The sequence below is a fragment of the Phaenicophaeus curvirostris genome, chromosome 8 (genome assembly GCF_032191515.1).
Source record: "Phaenicophaeus curvirostris isolate KB17595 chromosome 8, BPBGC_Pcur_1.0, whole genome shotgun sequence".
Classification (NCBI taxonomy): Eukaryota; Metazoa; Chordata; class Aves; order Cuculiformes; family Cuculidae; genus Phaenicophaeus; species Phaenicophaeus curvirostris.
In genome coordinates this window covers 2348914-2361301 of record NC_091399.1, presented here as the reverse complement: position 1 = coordinate 2361301, position 12388 = coordinate 2348914, and the positions used below count along the sequence as shown (strand labels likewise).

General features: G+C 42.0%; 1 pseudogene; it reads left to right on the top strand.

Annotated features, from left to right (window-relative positions):
- Nucleotides 1-4495: 4495 nt before the first annotated feature.
- On the top strand, nucleotides 4496-12123 carry LOC138723252 (tRNA wybutosine-synthesizing protein 3 homolog; annotated as a pseudogene).
- Nucleotides 12124-12388: the final 265 nt, after the last annotated feature.

Sequence of the window (12388 nt, the reverse complement as noted above, 5' to 3'; positions counted from 1 at the left end):
ACAACACCAAACTCTTTTCATTAGTTACATGCTGGTTCAGATAAACATCGTGAGGAGAGGCAAACGACTGAAAATTTGAATGCAGTGCTCAGCAGCAGTCAGAAGTGGATAGTCGCTAGAAATTGAATTTCCCAGAATGGCAGGGACCAAGTTTGATTGTCTCTCCCAGTCCTGGGTTCCTACAATTTCCTTGCAGCAGTCAAGACTGGCTGGAGTGTAACAGAAGAAGTTTTCACACACTCACAGCATTTCCCCCATCCTGCTGAAGTTCTGGCACCAGATACAGTCAGAGGCAGGATCTTGACTAAGACAGAAGGATTGACGAAGACAGAAGGCCATGAGTAAGAGTTCCTACGCCTTTTTGTTCAAGCACCTTTTTAGCCCCAGCTGAAGAAAAACACCCAATGTTTTAGTATACAGAGAAAAGGGTGGCAGCTATGTATTTTAATCGTTGTAATTTTTTTTTCTTTCAAAAATTCAGTGAATCTTTATGCAAACTAGATAGCCACATCTTTCAGCTTTAGGCAAATGCACCCACAGGGAAGGTAACGTAACAATAAACAGAGAAGCAGACAGGAATAACTCACCTTTGGTAAAAGCTGCCCTGTGTCATTTGCTGCAGTGGTGGGATGGAATAATCTGCCTCTGAGCATCCTAGTTCTCACTGCTCTCACTGCATTTACGCTCTTGTCTCCCTTTTGCAGAGGGGGAGGTGGCACTGGTATCATATGAGTGTTGATGACTGGGAGTTGATACGGGGATATACCAGTTACATATTCCACTGAATTCATAAGTGTTAACTCACTCCTCTCCCCCTGCAAAAACATGTTAACCAGGTTAAGTAGGTGACACAAAAAATAGCTACCAAGCATATTGAACTACTCATGGTTTGACTGCTCTTTACAATTAGTAACACTCATGCCTCTCGAACAATTTCCTCACTTGGTGCTTGCCATTATGTTTATGAAAACATTTATACGCTAAACCTCTTCGGTTTAATTTGCAAAGCAACGGACAGGCTGCTTGAAAATGTGGCCCTTATAGATCTAGACACCATCATTGTTAACCACATACTACTCGTAACCATGCAGAGTTCTGCTTCCAGGCAGGCACAATACTGCACAACCCCACAGCACTGCTGCATTCTTTCCGATGGCAAGCAAATTCCAAAGCAGTCAGCCAGAATCTTCCAACAGTAACACTATTTGGCACCAATTATACAAGAAGTTGTTCAAAACGCTTCTTTGCCTTTGTAGCAGAGGTTTAGTCCTCCTTCTGAATGAATTGCAAACAGAGGACCAAGGCCCTGAAAAGCAAAACATCTCTAGAGAATAAATTCTGCAAACATTGCGTGCTCTGGATCCGAGTTCTGCATCATCTTCATGCTTTATGACTGATTTAGCTGTTTTGTCTGTTGTGAGCATTAAAGAAACAATGCAAGGGAAGATCATGACCATCATAATATGGAACAAATGCACAGCAGCACAAAGTTATTCATGCATTTCCTGCCTGTCAGTGGCCACAGATCCAACATCCTCCATTCCCATGGAACTCCTATCATACAGTCAATTACATAATGCTTTTCCTAGAAGAGAAGACAAGTCCAAATCTCACCTGAAAGTAACTGAATGCATATTAAGATCATGTTTGGCTACACCAAAAAGCTCTCATTCTCTGAACCCGCTAGTGTGATTTAGCAGTAGTAATGGTAAAAGAAGGAAGATGGTTTTTGCTACTTTTCAGCTGTAGATGAAGATGAAATCTTGTAAGACTGTGTGAAAATATTCCTGAGTTCTTGATCTTACCCAGATGGCTGCTTCACTCTCTACATAAAAGAAAATCTATGTAGAGGTAGAAAAATTTGCACACAGAGAGATTTTAGACTATAAAAGACAAGTCACCACATTTTTCCGGGCTGTGATGAAAAACTGGGCATTAGACCACTAAGACAATGTCTTGAAAATTAAACAGAGATCAAAAAGGAGCATTTAAATAAAAGCTGATAAATATTTGGAAGGCGTGTTGCCTGCAGTATGCAGTTCTGCGAACTGCAGTACTAAAGCACTATTATAAAACTCTCCATGAATCTGCATTACCTCCAGAATGAAATCCAGCCTCACCCCACTGGCAAACTGCTGATCAGGTTCAAGTGTGTGGTGCTTTTGTTTACAGCTTGAAGCCTTTGGTGCAGACCCTATGGCAGCAGAGATACAAACTGGCGGGAGGCGAAGAGGTTGTAGCGTATTTCCTGGAGCTGTATTTGGTCGCCAAGAAGTCTAAAAAGGAAAAAGAAAACAGCTACAAAATCTCAGTGGATCATTTCCAGTGCAGAGTAGAATCTTAAAATAAAACATAGCACTGATCAATATATTTGGAAGTGATGAGTGACTCTCAGGTATCATGGGGAAACAAAATTTCCTGGACTGCCTCCAAAGAGCCAGACCACTTTAGGCATCTCTAACTGAGTATCCACAAACTGGAGCATCCAAAAGAACTCTTGGCCATAAATACAGTTTTTGCTACTGTCTCTTCACAGTGCAGCCTTGAAGCAAATGTAATGAACTGAAAGGAACTGTAGCAGCATGCTGTTTCGGTGGCTTCACCACATGGACATTGAGACAGTACACCACCAAAGCACTTTTGTGCTTGAGGCCACAGGAGCTTGAGGCCACAGCCCCTTGTCCCGTCCCCTGTCACTTGGGAGGCCAGCTCCCTCCTCTCCACAACCTCTTTTCAGGTAGTTACAGAGGTCTCCCCTCAGCCTTCTCTTCTCCAAGCTAAACGACCCCAGTTCCCTCAGCTGCTCCTCGTAAGGCTTGTTCTCCAGCCCCTTCACCATCTTTGTCGCCCTTCTCTGGACACGCTCCAGAAAAAAAAAGCATCTAAATCATCTGAAACAGAAACCTGATTTTGTTAATCCACTAATTGATATAAATGTGACCATAAATCATACCACAGACAAAAGCAGATGCAAAGACAGAAAGCAGCATTTCTTATAAGCTGCCTTCTCCATATACTTACCCCCGCACTGGCTCCATGCACTAGCACGCTCTCTCCTGCTTTGGCATGCCCTCTGAGTGGAAAACAGAAAATATTGGCATGAAGATTGCAGTACACAGCCGTTACGCATCAGATTGTATAAACCAATGTCAAATCTCATCTTTCACACAGTATGATTTCCAATTCATGTTATGGCTAAACAGGTACAATCAGCTGGAGGCAAAATAAACTATATCACTTATAAATTTACGTACTGCACAGTTATGTTGTGCACCTAGCAGCAAGTCATGGTCTGGTACTGAACTTAAAGATTTTCACCTGTTACAGAACATAAAAGTAAACCATGCTGGTTCTAACAATTTGTTCCATCAAACTAAACCAGATGTCCAGACCTAAGCTCTCACCTAGCTGACATGAAGCCTGGCTTTAACTCATTACCCTGCCCTATGGCACAGACAGGGCTGTACATGAAGCCTCTCTGGCACAGAGGCTCAGGAAGAAGAGAAATTAGAAGAAGAAATTAGAAGAAATTAGAACTATTCCTGTTCTTCACTGGCTAAAGTAACAATTAGCACTGAGAGAGAGTTAGACATTTTATTACGAGAATCTTATCGGAGAAGCCTTTCCAGGCCTGTTCTCTTGAGAAGAAATGTGTAACAGGAGAACACAGTTGCTAGCTTCTAGGTGACAATGATATGACAATGCCATCAGCATAACAAATTTAACTTAAGAGTTTTAAACATTTCCACTCATTGATCTCCTCTCCTTTTAGAGGACAATGAAAATGCGGGCTTCAATATTTTAAATATTCATAAGCAAAATGGATAAACTTAGATTTGACACCTTACTTTTGGAAAAGAGCACGATAAGCAGTGAAGTAGGGTATTGCAACTGCTGCTCCTTGTTTAAAGTCCAGTTTATCCGACAAAGGAAACACTTTACTAGCTGCAGCAACTGCATAATCTGCATATCCTCCAGAGATCGTACCAATGGTAAAAACCCTGTCACCTTTCTAGAAAGGAGGGAAAAAAAATAGAGACATTAATCATCTCGCTTATATTTTCTTTAATATAGTTTAAGAACCAGTTCACAGATGTTTAGCTGATTTCTAACAGCTCTCCTATTAAAACTAACCGATTATATTTGTCACAGAGAGGATTTTTATAATGCTAATACAAACAATCCATGCAATACAAACCATATCATTTCATACACCTAAAGTGTCATAATTAGAACCCCGGCTCTAGAGGGTAACACACAAACCTACTGTCTCATTAATATTGACTTTAATGAACCTGAACACTAGAGAATTCCAAACACAGATTCCAAATGCAAAACCTAAAAAGTTTTCACAAACACAAAATAAACATTTCTCAATTATTTTTGCTTAAACGTGGAAAAGAGATATTCTCTTAATAAACCTTACAACACCTCAATATTGCCACTGCTCTGCAGAAGGGCCGGCTCAAGCCAAAATCCCACAGGCGATGTGGACATGCACAGCGGGCAGCACGTCACCTATGTATGCCCAGCGCCGTGGCACAACACCAGCTGTGGGGCCAAGACAGCACCCAGCCTGGCCCTTGGCCACTGGCAGAGCAATGCCAGGGCCCACAGAAGGCACAGATACACAGCTCTGAGTCTTCTGCTGCCAGCATGGTGACCTCCATAAACATCCAGCATGTGGACGGGGTGGGTCCGGTCTGCGGACACTGGGTAGTAACTGCTGCAGGGTAGTGCAATGGTTTCCCAAGCAGCTCGAGCATGCAAATGCACAAGCTTGGCCACTCGGCATTTTTGGGATGTCTGTCTGGGGCACACACACGGATTGCATCAGCTCTCACTCTGGACTGTCAGGGTGACCCCACTGTGTGCTGCCACTAGCTGGCAAAGGTGAAAAAAGCCAGCAAAGCAATAGAAACAGGATTAGCAGCAGAGCAACCCCACAAAGATGATCCCATAAACAATCGTGAATTAAAAATGAATGTATTTTCTACACCTACCTTGAATGCAGTAACATGTTCTCCAACCCCTTCAATTACACCAGCCACATCTGAGCCTGGAGTGTAGGGTAAAGTTGGTTTTCTAGCATAAGTCCCAGAACGAATATACTGATCAAAAACTACATATTCAAGATGAAAAGTTTTGGTTTGTATTCTTCATTCTGTTCTGAGTACGCCTATTATCATTCAATGCCATTATTTCTGTTCACAGAACTCATATATACCTGATTTTCTTTTGGAACAGGAATTACGACGTCTGACTGGATTTTAAGCACTTCAGGGCCACCAAATTCAAAAACTCTGACAGCTCTCATCAGATTTCTTGTGGCTGACATAGTTATCAGAATATCTGCAGGGAAAAAAAATATGGTATTGCCATCGTAATTTATTTTGCATTTTCAAAATAAAGAAATCAAACAACCACCTGCCAAGCAACTGATTAAACAGAGCTTCACTCTTTATTTAAACTGGGGGAAGGAGAGTTGGTTTGGGCTTTTTTCCCAAAACTTGCAAAACGCAGAACATTTACCCCACCACTTGCAGGGCTTTATGGGTATTAAGAGAAGCACATGCAAATAATTTTCCCATAGCAATGTTTCTACAGCAGCTCCTGTGAACAGGAGCTGTCACATCTGTACAGATATACAGCACTTTGGGGGGAAAACTGCTACAACTTACTGCTACACTCTGCCAAAAAAAAAGCCTGCTACACACAGGCCAACAGGGTTGTCTAACCAAGTGACATTCCAGTCCCCGCTCCTGCAGGCTGTCAAACCTCCAGGTAAAAAAGGCAAAAAAAGTCTATTAATCAGCTATCACAAACAAGGGTACCCCTAGAACATTAAAACAAGCCAGGAAAGACTGAAATGCAGACATTTAAGATTCCAGTCCTTAATTCCACAACTGCATCTGTATGTGACAGCCCTGTGCTGCAGCTCACAGCTCACAGGCACTGCTGGACACAAGGAAAGCTTATCAACACAGGGAGGTGCAACTGCTCCAACCACACTCATTCCTGATGGGCTCCAACAAACCACCATGAGCACGGTACTCCCACCACAGGACAGTTACACACAGGTCTGTCAGGAAGCTGATCCACTCAGAGAGAAGCACTTTACTTGTGACCTAGCAAAAAATCACGGAACAGCAGAGGCACATAGGAACCTTATAGGTATCAGGAGATCCCACTGCTGGCCAGCTCCAGTTATGGAACTTCAGGGCTGCAGACACAGGCAGGCTTTTCCCAAAGATGATTACAGCTTTCACAAGGACCTGACTTCAACATTATTTTTTTTCCTAACTCTAGTCTGTAAGAAGCCTGCGTAGTTTTGGTTGTCTGTTCAAGCCAGAAAGAGCACTGGTCACAGGGATGTACACTACTAAGATTTCCCTTAGGACGTGGCAAAAATCCACTCTGCCAAGCAATTTCTGCAGTACAGGTCACTTTTATATGTTGTGATAACAAACCAAAAAGCAGCTTCTATTCTGCTCAGAAAAAAAATGGACCCATAAGTTTTAATAAACTATTCTGCAGCCCGGTGATGAACCTAGTATGGGGCCACCTTCAGAGGACTGGAAGCAGCCCGGTACTGGCTGGAGTGGCTGCAGGCAGGCAGACATCATCCCAGTGGCTCCAAGCACCTGGGGAACCCCAGACTCATCGGCACAAACCAGTTGCGGAATGGGGCAGGGCCCAGGGCCTGAGAGTGGGGGAAGCAGGGAAAGCAGCAGCAGCACAGCCCGTACAGAGAGCTCTGCCCCTCGGGATCATAACATCATAGAATGGTCTGCTTTGGAACAGACTTTAAATACCATCCAGTTCCAACTCCCCTGCCATGGCGGGGAACTCCTTCCACCAGACCAGGCTGCTCAAGGCCCTGTCCAACATGGCCTTGAACGCTTCCAGGGATGGGGCATCCACAGCTTCCCTGGGCAACCTGTGCCAGTGCCTCACCATCCTCATTGGGAAGAAATTTCTCCTTATGTCTAGCCTAAATCTGCCTCTCTCCAGTTTATATCCACTGCAGCTAGTCCTGTCACCACAAACTTTTGTGAACAGTCCCACTCCAGCTTTCTTGTAGCTCCTTTCAGGTACCGTAAGGTCGCTAGAAGGTCTTTTCAGAGCCTTCTCCCAGGCTGAACAACAACAACTCTCTCAGGCTGTCCTCATAGCAGAGGTGCTCCAGCCCTCTGATCATCTTTGTAGCCCTCTTCTGGACCCGTTCCAACAGCTCCATAGTCTTCTTATGTTGAGGATTCTAGAACTGGGGAATCTGGGGATAGCCCTGACCCGGTGTAGGACCTTGGCCTTGTTGAACCTCATGAGGTTTCCCCAGGCCTATTTCTCCAGCCTGTCCAGGTCCCTCTGGATTACATTCCGTTCTTCCATGAGGAGCATGGATAAATACGTTTTAAACTACTCCTATATGAATATATTTTTGTACCTTGAGAAAACACGCTTTTTTAAAAGCAACGTTATTTATGATGAAGGACTGTTTTCTTTACACAAAATCAAAGATCATGTATCTGTAGTGCCACTTTAATTCTTTCTCTCTGTCTCCAGGATATAAACAGGTCTGAGATCCAGAAGAAAATCTGCACCTGGCTCACGGTAACACATGAAATGTGTAACAAAGACGATGTGGTAAGAGGACATTATGGTACAACTTCTGTATTTATGTAATGCAGGATTCCTAATGTCATGATAAAAATGGCACGTAAATGGAAAGAAATGTTCAGGTGTTTTTATGACTGTTACTGAGATGAATCAGCACTCTAATTTAAAAATAAACTGTCCTCTAGTTGCTCTACTTAACAGATTCTCAAGAGCTGTTTTTAGGAGAATGCTTTTAAGCTTAAGACCAAGTTCCCTGCGTAGTTGTAAATGCAGCCAATATGAAATGTGACTGATTTTGTATGGTCAGAAGTCAGATAATCCCCACGTCTCAATAGCTTCTCAAGAAGTCAGGAATAGGTGTTGCTTCTGTCACAGAACACTGACTTTCAGAAAATGATTTATGAAAATCTCGGATGAAGTGAGCCTTGGTTTTGCAAAGCCGTGGCTCTGTTCAAAATGAAAGCTGTCCTGTCCAGAAGTGAAATAAGCTCAGTTTCTGTCGAATGCTTGCTGGTCTTTGGGCAGTGATATAAGAGTCAGTAGCAGGTGCCACAGGGTGAAATACAAAAAATGTATTCCTCACTGACACCACAGTGACAATTGCTGTATCAAACCACGCATTTCACTGGTTGAAGTTCTGTATCAGGCAGCATTGAGATGATGCTTTCTGGAAAAGCAGCGCTCCAGAGAAAATAGGAATTACTAACTTAGCTGTTCAGAAAGACCAGCTTCCAACTTAAAATAAGAACATTTACAGAGGAGATTCTGCACAAACACATTTAAGTAGTTTTCAATTTTTGAAGGAAAGTGGAGAGTGCTACTTCAGCAGTTTTCTTTTATGCCATCATGTCTTAAAAAAAGCATATGAATCTGATTATTTTATTGAATATTTTCATTTTGCAAGAAAGATGAGAAGGGCTGGACAAGACAGCAAAGGAAAGGGTAACAGCTGACATCTCTCCAGTTAACGCAGCACATTTCTTAGTGCTGTAAATTGAGCAAGTGAAGGCAAACGGGGGGGGATGGTGCTTCTGGTTAAATAATCATGAAATGAAATAAGTCATATAACTGCCTCAGAGCAACTTTTCTGAATGGAAAAATGTAGTATCAGCCCTTAGGGCCGCTCTGCAAAAAAGATAGCATAGACGAGTAGGGAAATTGTACTGATAAGCCCTGTGGAATATCATACAGCTTTCTCCACGCTTGCAAATCCAGGAAAAACTGCCATTAGTGTCTCAGTCTTCTGGCACAGCTCAGGGGGTCTGAAGGTGATGTCTTGCATTTTACAGTTATGAAGTTGCTTCCTTCTTTTTTTTCTTTCCTTGTCTTGTGTATATATGCATCTAATTTCAACTTTGACTTTTTTACCTTTGTAGGTGTTATTCTTTAAACCAGGATTCAAACGTGATCAAGTCTGTTAGGCCACAAATTTAATCTGCTGAACCTGAGAAGAGTTTCTAAAGTTGAGGAATGTGCTTCAGAAGTAAATGTCTTTTATTTTAAAGAACAGCTTTAAGTAACTGAATAGTTGTGCTCGGGTTTCACATGGTTGCAGCAACACAGCCCTCAGTCTGTGCTGTCTGACTGAATCTATTTGTTTGCATGTAGGAAGACACAAACAGAGAAGCGTACATCTTTAAAGTCTCTCTTGCTATGAATTGCTATCAAACCTCAAGCTTAGCAAACTGAATCATGGAAATCCATGAGATTTCTGTGTATTACAAGCAATGAAAAATTAAAAGCAGCTGAACGTGATTCCTTGGAGTTCATGGGCTGCATTTTAATGCTTGTTTCACACATGGACTAGGTACTTTTTTTCTTTCTTTTTGTTTTTGTTTTTTCTTTCTTTTGTAGCCCATCTCCAGTGTTAATATAAATATTTTGGTGTTTTTTCCAGATGGCAGCACTTGAGAAAGCTACTGGTGATGTTGTGCTCAAGTTTGAACCATTTGTTCTTCATGTGCAGTGTCAAGAGATGCAGGATGCACAGCTTCTGGTAAAATTACATTGAGTAACAGTATCACAATATTGTTCTCTTATATTCCGTGCTGCAAAGGTCAAAGTGTTGGCTCCTGAGCAAGCTCTAGCACTTTAGAATAGTCCCAGATGTGCTATATGTTTAATAACCAAGGTATTAAAAGTAAGCTAATGAAGAAAACACAGCTTTAAAGTGAGTAGAGATTTTGCTTTCCATTTTAAAATCAAAATTACTCAACTGCAGCTTGGTTTGCAAGCTGAAGCAGATTGCCTGCTAAAAAGCTTTTCCAGCGAGCTCAGGTTGCTTTCATGGGCTGAAAGTGACGGTGTTTGTAGACAGCATTTTGCTGCCAGCCAGGCCATTTGGCTCCTGTGTTGCAGCTCATTGAATAGTACCTTTGCCTTCTGCTTTTCTAGCCTGACTCCAGAGAGTAATGCATGATGCGTTTGTTCCTTCATTGATCTAGAAGAGAGCTGATTAGCTGCTTTTATAGCATTGCTGCCCTTCTAGCTGTACAAGAGTAGCATGACTGAGTGCATGGCTACCAGATGATGCAGTGCCATGCCCAGAGAGATGGTCATGTCCCATCTGCAGTGAGGGGTTTAGATTGGACAGTCAGGATTGACTGGAGCTCTCTTAAAACTGCCCACTATTTGTGACACTACATGGGTTTGATCTTAAAAACATTTTACTGTATCTATTTTCCTGTATTAATCTGGGGAGATGGTTTGGAATAAGTTTTTTGCAAAACTGAGACTGAGCTGCATTGCAACCTACTGGGAATTATTCCTTGCTGTGAAAGTGTGTGAGACTTGTTTAAGGTATCTTTTTTTTTCCTCAGCATTCAGTGGCTGTTGATTCTGGGTTCAGGAACTCTGGTATTACAGTTGGCAGAGGAGGAAAAATTATGATGGTAAGGACTTTTCTACTGACCTGTAAGGAATATAACAGAATCCCATCATTACTTGTAGCCTCAGTTTTTTTACAAGCCAAGATCTGTGCTGTAACGTGATTGACTGCTTTCACAGGCCATGCTGTAGCACTGCAAATTCTTTCTGCCTCATTTGACAGCAAACTAACCAATTGTGTGGAAGAGTGTTTTTTTTCCTTTAGTAAATTCCCCATAATATTCAAACAACCTTAATAAAATAAAAAACTTTATTCTAGAGAAATCCTTCTCTGTGTGTTTTTAGGCTGTCCGGAGCACTCATTGCTTAGAAGTTCCATTGAGCCACAAGGGGAAATTGATGGTCTCTGAAGAATATATTGAATTGTTGGATTCCACTAGTCCTGTTCATTACATCTAAATCTGAAAGTGAAAAATGCACAGGAGAGATTGTTTAAATAAAAAAAACAAACCCAAACACAAACTAGACAGCTCTTACAAAGTCTAAAATACAATTTCAATTAATTGTTTGAGCTCCAAAGGCTATAAAGTATTTAAGGAAAAACCTGTAAGCGACATGAGTTTGCAGACTTTGTTATTAAGTGTGGTTTGAGTTTCTTTTCTCATGTTAACAGCATTTGTTATTCTAACACAGTGGCCATCTCAGCAGAATTCAGGTGGCAATACATGCTTTAAACCACTAAATGCTTTGCATAGTTTGCAAAACTGAGGATTTTTGAGGGTGGTGGAGAGTTACACACAGTACAATTGTGTCCAGCTGAGGAAGAGAACAGGCAGAAGTGCCAGAGTGCGAGGGACACAGATACTGGTGAGGCACCTATGTATACGTAACCAGAGGAGTTTCTTTTTGTATGTCCACTGGGAATCTCTGTAGTGGTTAAAGTTAGCAGTGACTGCTCATAGCAGCAGTCCATCTGATTGCTAATGCTGTCAGTCATTAGACATTTAACCTGATACCGTTTCTAGTTTCTGTAAGGTTAATAGGGTCTTCATGGCACTTGAGTGCCTCCACCACTTGATTGCTAACATCCAGGCATTACAGAGTGGAGTAGCAGGACACGCACAAGGACACGCCCTGGTATTTCTGATTATCCTTCCAGTGTTGGCTAGAACATCTCAATGTCAGTAGCAATTTTCTTCTCTTGGCACATTTTGGTGATATTACAAAAGCATTTGTTCAGTTTTGCAGATCCTGAGCAAACCTACAAAAATAATACTGACATAATTTGTTTCTTTCTAGATTCTACAGAAGCTTAGAGTCAGCTTTGCAAACTGCCGCTGGTGCAAATGACTTGCATTCTGAGGGGATGGAGAGGAGTCGCTCTGTGTATGTTCGTAGAAGGAAGAGGAAGACAGTTCACAGACAAAGAGTATGCCCCTCTCCCAGGGATCAGCATGAAGAGCTGGAGCCTGAGGATGATATAGAAAACAGTCTTGATATTTTTGCTGATATCATGATCTAGACTAAAGCAAACTGAATAACAATTGTAATGCTCTTTGTAAGAGACAGAAATACTGCTCTGTTCTAAGCAGTAACACTCCCATGGATGTTTACCAGAAAAAAGGTAATTAAACAGAATTGTGCACAGGTTCAATGCCAGAGAACAAAACCTTAGAAGGTTCTGGGTGTTGTTTTTTTTAAAAGCACTGTCTTTTACTCTGTCTGCTAGTTATCACAGAAATGACTGGTTTGGTACAGCCTTTGGCTATGTCCTCAGTGGTGGCGTTTTGTGTCCATATGCTGAGTTTAGGCCTTCTGATTTTCACCGACCAGAGAAACTCTAAAAGCCTAGTTGTTATCCCTGAAGGTTTTTAATCCCTGTAGGAGCTTTGCCAGCAGTACAGATGCCCGTCTCAGAACAGGACAAAGCTACGTGTCAGCC